The sequence below is a fragment of the Pectinophora gossypiella genome, unplaced genomic scaffold, assembly GCF_024362695.1.
Source record: "Pectinophora gossypiella unplaced genomic scaffold, ilPecGoss1.1 Pgos_50, whole genome shotgun sequence".
Classification (NCBI taxonomy): Eukaryota; Metazoa; Arthropoda; class Insecta; order Lepidoptera; family Gelechiidae; genus Pectinophora; species Pectinophora gossypiella.
The window spans coordinates 463,005-474,255 of record NW_026063260.1 but is presented as its reverse complement, the minus strand read 5'-3'; the positions used below and the strand labels follow the sequence as shown (position 1 = coordinate 474,255).

The 11,251-nt window shown below is 36.9% G+C and overlaps 1 long non-coding RNA gene across 1 annotated transcript; it reads right to left on the bottom strand.

Annotated features, from left to right (window-relative positions):
• Positions 1 to 300: 300 nt before the first annotated feature.
• LOC126381416 (uncharacterized) lies at positions 301 to 4,895 on the bottom strand. Its single transcript, XR_007568812.1, has 3 exons — positions 4,806 to 4,895; positions 3,861 to 4,022; positions 301 to 3,228 (listed from the first exon to the last, which is right to left on the bottom strand). It is a non-coding gene; the product is annotated as an uncharacterized LOC126381416 (long non-coding RNA).
• Between the last annotated feature and the right edge of the window lie 6,356 nt (positions 4,896 to 11,251).

Here is an 11,251-nt window from a genome sequence, read left to right as displayed (position 1 = left end):
TAATCTATTATTAGAAATGTTGGTTACATCTTTTTCAGGATATGAATTCAAGGCAGTACCTATCAAAAAATGACCAGGTGTTAGATATGAGTAATCGGTAATATCATTAGACAATGGCAACAGAGGTCTACTATTTAAAATAGCCTCTATTTCATACAAGACAGTTATTAATTGTTCAAAAGTAAGTAACGACCTTTGTACTACTCGTTTTAGATGGAATTTGGTGCTTTTAACAGCAGCCTCCCAAAGGCCACCAAATACTGGTGAATAACAAGGTATAAAGTGAAAGTTTATACCTTTTTCACTACTAAAGTCTTGTACCTGATTTTGGTGTTCTTTGGAATTATACAATTTATGTAACTCTGAGTTAGCACATTTGAAATTAGAAGCATTGTCGCAGTAGACATCCGTTGGAAGTCCTCTACGTGAGATAAAGCGCCTAAATGAAGCTAAAAATGTTTGTGTTTTTAAATCAGAACACAACTCTAAATGTACGGCCTTTGTGGTGAAGCATACATACACGCAAATGTACCCACTACCTACTATTGACCTACGCATCGTCGATTGTTTGACTGACACGGGACCACAAAAATCTAATCCAATTTTTTGAAAAGGACGACATACATTTATTCTGTCGTGTGGCAACGAGCCCATTAACTGCTCAGAAACCTTTTTCTTAAGTTTCCAACATATTACACACTTATGGGTAACCTTTTTAATTTCACGCAGTGCATTTACGATCCAAAACTTTTGATTTATTGATGACAACAGTAGTCTAGGTCCTGCATGTAAATTTTTTATATGCTCGCTTCTAATAATTAGTTCTATAAGACGGGAACCTTTAGGCAGGATAAGTGGATGCTTTTGCGAATATGGCAAGCTTGATTTTTCAAGTCGACCACCCACTCTTAACATACCATTGTCATCAACAAACGGATGCAACGATTGTAGGTTACACTCTGAGAGAGGTTTGTTATTACTAACATTATGAATTAAGTCCTTCATATGTCTTTCTTGTTCATACTTTACTATTAACAATAATGACTTTTCTAGCTCCTTAGAAGTGAGATAGTTACATTGAACCCTGTCCAAGTTTGTGCGTGCATTTTTACAGAATCGGAGTATATATGCTAGTACTCGCTGCATTTTGTGTAGGTTAGAGAACTTGTCTAAAAAATTTAGATTCAAAGGTACATGGGTGGTACATACCAAGGTATGTGCTGGCTCCTTTTTCGACTCTGGAAGATCCTCCATGACTGCAGGAACATTACAAGGCAAATCATACTCACTTGTGTGGAGAAATCCAGGGCCTTTCCACCAGAGCGGGTGAGACTCGAACTCGTGCGGGAGGAGACCTCTACTTAAGCAATCTGCAGGGTTATCTGTAGTGTTTATGTAAGACCAAGTGCACCTTTGTGTATTTTGTGTAATTTCCTTTACACGGTTAGCAACATACGTGTTTAGTTTTATGATGTCAGTAGCAATCCATGCTAATACGATTTGTGAGTCAGAATATAAAAATACGTTATTTATTTTAAATTTTAAAGATAATGTTTTGTGTACCTTAGCACAAAGTTTGGAAAGTAGTAAAGCAGCATTCAATTCCAATCTTGGTGTTGTGAGGTTGTTATTGAGTGGATTAATTCTCGATTTAGCGCATAACAAAGAAACTTTAACATTCCCTGCGGCATCAATGACTCTGAGATAAATGCAGCACCCATAAGCAACTGTGCTTGATGCGTCAGCAAACCCAATTAATTGAAAGCAAACTGACATGTCTAAGCATATGTACCTATTGATATTTATAGGATTCATTTTAGTTAAGCTATCATAATAATCAAACCAAGTCTTTTTTAGGTCACCTTCAACCTTTGTATCCCAATCAACACGCGACTTCCATAAATTTTGTATAAAAAGCTTAGCTGAAACAACAATTGGACCAGCCAGGCCCAATGGGTCGAAAAACTTGCTGATGAAGCTCAGGATTTCGCGTTTTGTTTGGGGTACATTTCCTTCTGAAACAGGAGAGGCAAGGATAAGATTATCTGACTTTACATTAAATTTAATTCCTAATGTTTTCAATAAAAGATCATTTTTTTGCAATTCAATATCATCAAAATATTGTTTTTCTAATGGTATATTTTGTAACAATTCGGGAGAATTAGATGACCATTTATGTAACTTAAAACCTCCTAAATCCATGATTCTACAAAGCTGTTCCTTTGACTCTATCAATGACTCTATGGATGAAGCAGTTCCTATTACATCGTCTACATAAGTCTGATTTTTTAAAATAAATGCAGCTTGTGGATGATCTTTGTAATAATTTTCGGCTAATTCCATTAGACAACGAGTTGCTAAATAAGAAGAGCTTTTCATACCGTAAGTAACGGTATTCAACTGTAAACAATCCAAATTATCTGTTGGAATGTCTCTCCAAAGAATATTTTGTAGAGATCTGTATTTTTCATCAAGCTCTATAGCTCTGAACATATGTTTAACATCTGTAATGAATATGTATTTCTCAAGCCGTGACAAAATTAAAACATCAAAAAGTTCGTTTTGTACGACAGGTCCATTCAATAATATATCATTTAAAGCTATCTTTTTACTACCTTTCATTGAAGCATCAAACACTGTTCTACATTTAGTGGTTTTTTTGTCCATACGTACAACAGGATGATGAGGCAGAAAATAAACAGGGTCCCTATCAAGATTGTATTGATTAATATCAATTTTTGTGGCATGGCCCAGGTCAATATATTCATGAATAAAGTTGGAATAAAGATCAAGTAGAACTGGGTCTTTTTGCAATCTTTTTTCTAAGTTATAAAACCTTTTTAGAGCTAAATTGAGAGTGTCACCCAACATTTGGTTAACGGAGTCAAGTGGCAACTTTAGTGGCAGTCCCACTGTGAATTTATTGTTCTCAAGTGTTACAGATTCCTTAAATTGTTGTTCACAAGTTTCATGTTCTGAAAGCTTTTCAGGATATATTTCTGGAACTGATTCAGTTTTCCACAGTTGGGTGACGCTGTCATGAATATTGTGATCACATGTTTTGCAAAATAATGTTACCGGATTTGAAGCAGCAGGGATGTTTGGTAAGTTACCGGCTACAATGAAACCAAATTTTGTTTCTAGAAGTGAAGGTGTAGATGCAGAGGCTGGTGTAGGTACATGCAGTGCAGGCTGTAGCGTTGATGTTTCATGTTGCGTGCTCAGCACCTGAAAAAACACATCAGCTCCCAATAAAATTTGCACTTCACTTGGTTTATGAAACTCATTATCAGCAAGGATGATATTCGGGGGCAACTTGAACTTGGTCAGGTCGACTTCCTGCTGGGGCAACTTGGTGGTTATTTTGTTCAGAACAAAACATGAAACCTGAATGTTAAATTCATTGTTTAATGAATGTAATTTAATTGGCACATATTGGCTTAAGTGACTAACACTGTTGTCTATGCCTATAACGTTTGAATTTGTTTTTTGTGGTTTCAAATTTAATAATTTCACAAGGTCTGACTTTATAAAAGAAAGTTGAGAACCACTGTCTAGCAGAGCCTTGACATGCAGTTCTATGCCATTATCAGCAATTATTTTTACTTTCACAGTTGGCAATAGGACTTGTGTACCTTCTGTTTTCGATACCAAGGCGACAGGTGGTAATTGCTGATCTTGATGTAACAATGTGTTATGCTTTTTTCGACAAATATCACATCGAAAATGATATCTGCATGGTTTAGCATGTTTGTTTAAACATGTAGTGCACAAATTATGCTCTGTAGCAAATTCAGTTCGATCAGAGACATTCATCAATTTAAATTTGGGGCAAGAAAACAATTTGTGTTGTAACTTACATAACAAGCAGCTCACTCCTGGCGCCGGGTCTTCAATCGCCTTCAAGGCAGTAGCCGAGGCATTGTTCTCCCGTCCGCGGTGGTTAAAACCTGAACTTGCAGGAGGTGGCTTCGTCAATTGCATGGCGGCAGTGGAATTTTCCAGAGCCAGCGCACGTTTGTCTAGAAATTCAATAAGGGTGGATAGGGATGGTTCTTTGGTGTCTAAAGTTAATTGAAACTCCCTACTACACAAAGCATCTAATTTCCTCAATATCACACACAATGTCATTGGACAGGTTTCAATATCTATATTTAGATTTTTTAATGCAGCCTTTTGCTGTTTAATCGTTGAAACAAACTGTCTAAGAATAGGGGCATTTGTTTTTGTTAATGGTTGAATATCAAGTAACAAATTCAAATGTTCCATTTTAATTTTAAACTCATTGTTGTAACGTTCATCTATGATTTTTAAAGCTTCATCATAACTACTTTCCAACATTGGTAAGTTCTTTATTAGGTTATAAGGTTCACCTTGTAAAAACATTTGAAAATAATAGAATTTTTGTATTTTTTCCAATCTTTTGTCCTTATGTACCACTGCATTAAATATACCTATGAATGTTTTGTATTCTGTATATTTTCCTGTAAACGTAGGTATATTTATTGGAGGCAAATTGACAGGCAATCTTGAGATCGGGTCACTAACCGGCTTTTCGTCTTTTGAAAGTTCCCTATTCGATAACAATTGTTTTATTTTAACAAGTGAGTTCATGTATTTCTGCTCAACAGTCACGTCCATGTCAAAACTTGGATCTACAGATATAATTTGTAGAAGACATTCTTCATACTTGGTAAAGTGGGCGCGGAGGCGCTCTTCTTTGACTTGAACGATAACTGCTGTTGCAGTTTCTGCAGTTAGTGTCTCGATCTCGTTTGCTAACCTAGAAACCCAAGATTTAATACCTTTTAGTCGTTGTTTCAAGGCGGTGATCGAAGTTGATTGCTCACAATCCTGATCGGCAGGCATTTTGGTTTATGTTACGTACAACTTACAACAGTACTATAAAACTATTGAAAAACAGGGCACAAAGGCACTTATTATTTAAATCGTAGTAGCAGTAAAGGCACTTATTATTTGTATTGCTAGTTTTCTTAAAATTAATCTTAAGTTAAAATTTACAGTTCGAGTTTCAACAAGCACGAAAAAGTAAAAAAAAATGGAATTCGGTTGAATTCCTGTTATAGGTCCGACGTGGCGTCCTTTTTCTTGAATTAGCCAATGAAATAATTTCCTTTGCGTGTTGGCCAATAAAATAGAAATTCTTTCCGGGTAGGCTGATATGCGGAATTCTGCTTGCTGATTGGTGGACGGGCGTCATGCAGCAACGCGTCATAACGCGTGATTCGCCGGAAAATTTCAATTGACACTTGTTCCGTCGGCGGCAAATTCAAGTATGTAGTTTGACGTTTTAAAAAGCAGGGTCGGCAAACGGCAAAGAATAAAATGCATTGAGCCTTACGTGACTGCGTAATTTTGATGTTGATTGATGGATTCCAAACCTGTTGATGAGCTTGATAAAAGACGTAATTCGTTGAAATTTTGCAAAAAATCACTGATATCTTGCGTTCTTCTGTGTTTTGGTAGGTAAAATTGACGAGTTTTTGCAGGCGGGCGGATAATATTTATGACTTGCACTCGCCCCTCGTATATGAAACGTAGGCGTACTCAAACCAAATATTTATTACACTGCACTCTGTAGAACAAATCGATCTGTGGCGTTGTGGCGGATGTAGCTTAATCCTGGCGTATATTTAGGTACTACTGCACAGAACAAAAGGGCGTTGTCCACGACTGCACACTGGTTTTCTTCGGTCCGTATTTCCTTGTTCTCGCTCGAAGGACCATGTACAACTTCTGTTGGGCTGAAGGGCTGGTGTGTGATGGAGATGCGTTTGAAGAAAACCACGATTTGTTAGTAGCACTTTCAAGTATAATTTTATAAGTAATTATTAGTACAATGCGAACGATGTTCGATAAATCAAAAATGGCGAATTATATTATAAAAAAATTATGACAGCTATAAAAAGAGTTGGTTGTCAAATTGACAGCCAAAATTACGTTTGTAATGTTGGTGTTTCCAACAAGCGGCCAACCTGTGTCCGGAGCCTATTTAAAGACTATAGTACCCAGATGGGAGCGAGTATTTTGGAGAGCGGACCTGAAGGCGAGAGCACAGGCACCTCCTTTCACCATCAAGAATCTAGACAAGGTTCTTGTGGACGTGTCAACGGGTCTGCCACCCCCACACATCGCCGAGATGACCCTAGAAGTTTGGAAGTGTGGGGGTGGTCAGAAAAATTAACTGGTTGGAACGACGATCAGTTAAACCTATTGAAAACATCCTGGCGTTCATCTACACGCAAAACATACAGTGTAGCATGGAAAAAGTGGGTTGAATGGAGTGAGCTTAACCATGTTGTTTTTTCTGAACCATCTGGAGCAGACCTGGCAAGATTTTTAGCAGACTTACACTTAGTGAATGGTTTAGCGTATAACACTGTTTTGCTTTACAAATCAGCGGTATCTACCTTATGTAATCCCAATTCCTCTAGCCAGTTGAGTTCACATGCTTTAGTGAAGCATGTACTAAAATCAATATCATTAAAAAGGCCTGTTTTACGTAAACCACCAGTTTGGAATACTGATATGTTGATATCTTATTTACAAAAATATAAAGTTGATAGTAATAATATTTTTCAAGTATCACGCCACATACAGCTATGCTTTTGCTTCTTTGCTCGGGTCGAAGGATTCATGACTTAACTTTGCTACTTGTTGATTCAGAGCACTGTGTCATATCTGGAGATTCTGTGACACTGTGGCCTGCTTTTGGCTCAAAAACAGATTCACATGATTATAGGCAATCTGGTTGGAAGTTGACCTCTAATCTAAATGATTTAAATTTAAATCCTGTTTTTTGGGTTTGTCAGCTGATAAAAGTGCTTAATAATGCGAGAAAATGTATAAGTTGTAATAATCTATTTCTTTCTTTTCGTGGTAATCCAAAGCCGGCATCGCGAGCTTTAATTGCTGGATGGATTAAGAGCCTTTTAGTGGAAGCAGACATTACTGCTACTTCAGAGGTAGTGTGCGCTCAGCAGTAGCGTCCAAGTGTTGGTTAGACAACTATGCTGTGGAAGACATTCTTTCCAAAGGCAATTGGCGATCGCCTGCCACATTTACAAAATATTACAGACGGGAGGTAATGTCTACTTTTACTAAAAATAATGTGTCTGATTTATTTACACCAGTTGTATAAATGAATATTATAATTTGTGTTGGAATAAGAACGTTTATTATATTAATATTTCAAGACTATGAATGTGTTTTCATTTTAAGTGTCACACAATTTTTTCTTATAACATCCATATTCACATTGGCGTCCCCTTTTTCAACCACCAGGCGATAACAAACGCGTCTCAATATATAGCTATAAGCTTCGAATAACGGTCAGGTCAATTAATAGAAGCGTTTTACCTACCAATTGAACGAGTTCTAGTAGTGTAATGTGTTGAGGGAGGCACTTGCTAGGGTTTTAGTTAATAAAACGCCGGGGCAGTTAAGAAACGATTCACACTGTAATATTGTTGCACAGGAAGAGGCTATTACATGTTACCACCTTATAGAATAAAAATAAACTAATATTTTAGTTGGTGTTGCCAACATCCTGGCGACTTAGGCCAACAATGAGAACCTAGACATTAAGTAGGAACTATATAAAGGTAAGTGTACGTTTTTATGAATTGACACAATTAAATTTGGCAAACAACAACCTATATACTTATAAGGTAAGGTATACACACATTTAGTAGTATTAAGAATGAACTAACTTTTTAATTTATACCACTTTTTACTTATTAGGTATTTAAGTTTGTTCATATTTACTGATAATGAAATAATATTATGCTTAACATTGTTATTTGCTTTAGTTATTTTATTTTTTACAGGTAAGTATAAAAATAAGAAATAAAGTTATTCTAACATTAAGTAGTGTTTTTCATCACCCTCTAAATAAATAAATATTTTTCGAATAAATATTTTTTCTTTCTTTCTTTCTTTCTCTAAATAAATAAAAGAAAAAATAACATAAAAGGAAAACTTCTTACTAATTTGTTAAACAAAGGTAAATTTAGCATTGCCTACTTACTTGCAGGGATATTACTACTTAGATAAGATTATTAAAGTACACATTCTTGCTTTATCATGATCTAACATGAGGAATAATTAAAAACATATTTGTTTTCATATTGAAACACAAGAATTACTGAAACGAATACCTAGTTGTTGCAAACCTAGTATTACAAATTACATTATTTTATAGAAAATAAGTATTTGAGGACATAATATAGGTATTAAAAACACAAAGCTTATCTATGACCTTATACTAAATTAACTTAATCTATGGGTAGTAGGCAGATGCCAGATAACGACCTAGTATATTTCTTACCATTAGGAAGAACTACTTCAAGGGCTCGTACCTTGTCGTCCTTACCAGGAAAAACTTTACAAATTCTACCCATAGGCCAATGAAAGGGACTATTGTTTTGTTCTTTGAGTATTACAAGTTTAGCTACGGTTACATTGGGAACATCATTTTGCCATTTGGGCCTATGCTGTAATGAATTGAGATAATACTTGTGCCAGACATTCCAAAAACATTGTTTTAAATTTTCACACAATTGCCAATACTTGAGCCTATTTTTAGGCATTGCAGAGACATCAGTTTCAGGGTATGCAATTATAGCATCTCCTATCAGAAAATGTCCAGGGGTTAAATAAGCAAAATCATTGATATCATTACTTAATGCCACTAAGGGCCTCGAATTTAAGACACCTTCTATTTGTACCAATACTGTATTTAACTGCTCATAAGTTAATATATCCGTCGGAGGAGCCTCCAACCTCTAGAGGGCGCGTCCCCAAGGTGGCGGATAGGGGAATGCTCACCTGCGCTTTGTGTGGGGGGGTAGGAGTGAAATAAAATAGCTCCCGCGGACCAAGAGGCCGCAGAAGGACACTGCGTTAAAAAAAAACCCCACCCGCAGGCTCCTTTGGAAACCGAAGAAGAGGCTGTTGGTGTGCTGTGTGCCTGTGCAGGCTGGGGTGCACAGTAAGACCGGCGCCAGCTCGACGATACTTGAGCGACAGGCGGCGACTAAGCCTTGTGAAGGTTACAGTCGGTGTAGAAGGAAGAGGGGCCCCACTACACTATTCTTGCTCCAAGAAAACCACCACTATGCAGAGTTTAAAAATGAATGAGACAGTCCAATGCGAACCGGTCTTAACCCGGCGTCACGAGGGTGTCGGGCCTTGTGATGGTAAGTACGCTACCGATGAAGAGGATGTAACAGAGGAAAAAGAAGATATAACCAGCAACGGAATTAAACTGATAAAGAAGAAGAATCATTGCTTAAGGCTTGCTACATGGAATGTTAAAAGCTAAATTAAACCAGGTAAAGTTGAAAACGTCATTTTGGAAATGAAGAGAATGAACATTGACATAATGGGCCTCAGCGAAGTGCGCTGGAAGGATAATGGCAAGTACGTCACAGACGATGCAGTTTTATACTAGTCCGGGGAACCAGCTACTATAACCAATCATTACTACGGCGTGGGAATCATGATTAAAAAGGAACTTAATCGCTATGTAACAAACTTCATTCCCGTTTCGGAACGCTGTGTGCTTCTTCAATTGAGCGGCCACCCTTTTAATATTAACATTATACAAATCTATGCCCCGACAGCTGATAAAGTAGAAAAAGACCCTACTATTTTAGAATCTTTTTACAGAGAAGTAGACTCGATACTTAAATCCCTTAAGTCACAACAGCTGACACTGATAATGGGCGATCTTAATGCCAAAGTCGGACAGGGTTCGGTGGATAAATATGTAGGAAGCCACGGACTAGGAGAGAGGAATGTTTCTGGAGACAGACTGGTTCAGTTTTGTATAGAAAATGAACTAGTTGTTACAAACACATGGTACAAACATCCCCCAAGAAGGCTGTATACGTGGACATCCCCGAAACACAAATCTGAAAACATAATTCGTAACCAAATCGACTATATACTAATTCCAACTAGATTCAGAAACTCAATCGTGAATGTTAAAACGTACCCCGGTGCGGATATTGGCTCTGATCATAACCCAGTAGTAGCCAAACTAAATTTAAAATTAAAGCTCCCAAAAAAACATTGCGAGACTCATAGAAGAATAGCAATAGAAAAAATCAAGGAAACAGAAACAAGAATCAAAATAAGGACAGAGTATAATAACGAACTGGAAAAGAATTTTGATGGAAAATATTTTAACGACAAAGAAGACTTAAGGATAGAACAGATTTGGAAAAAATTTAAAGACACAACAATACAAACGGGAAAAGATATTTTGGGGTATTGGAGGAATGAAGCTAAATTACCATGGATTACTAAGGAAATACTGGTTAGGATGGATGACAGACGACAATACAAACAGACGGACAAAAAGAAATATAAAGAAATAGATGATCAAATTAGAGCCAGCATCCGTACGGAAAGAGACAAATGGTTAGTGGACATGTGTACTGAAATAGGAAAACTAAACCTGAAATATGACAGCTTTAACTTACATAAAAAGATCAAGGAGTTTACGAATATCCAGCGAAAACAGACTACTGGTAAACTGTATAATGAAAACAATGAATTACTCACGGGCATTGATCAACAGATAAACGAATGGGAAAACTATATAACTGCTCTGTTTTACGATAATAGACCTGAACACATTTCGCTTAATAACGATTTAGATGGTCCGTCAATTTTAAAAGAGGAGGTAGTAAGAGCCATTAGTAGCATGAAAAGTGGAAAAGCTGTAGGCCCAGATGGTTTATATATAGAATTAATCAAACTGCTTGACACTTTTGGAATGGACATTTTGGTTGGATTATTTAATAGAATTTATAATACAGGCGAGTTCCCTGACGACTGGCTAAAGTCATCCTTCTTGCCAATCCCTAAGAAACCTAGCACTAAAACTTGTAATGAATATCGGCTTATAAGCGTTATGAGTCACACCTTAAAAGTGTTCCTAAAAGTATTGCACTACAGAATATACCCCAAGATTGACAACAATATTAGCGAAACTCAGTTTGGATTCAGAAATAACCTAGGAACCAGAGAAGCTCTACTAGCATTGCAGGTGCTGGTACAGAATTGCCTTGAACACCAAAAAGATGTATTTCTGTGTTTTATAGATTTTGAAAAAGCATTCGATACCGTCAATCACCAACGACTTCTGGAAGCCCTAAGTAATACAGAGGTGGACGGCAAAGACGTCAGAATTCTGAAGAATCTATATTGGAACCAAACT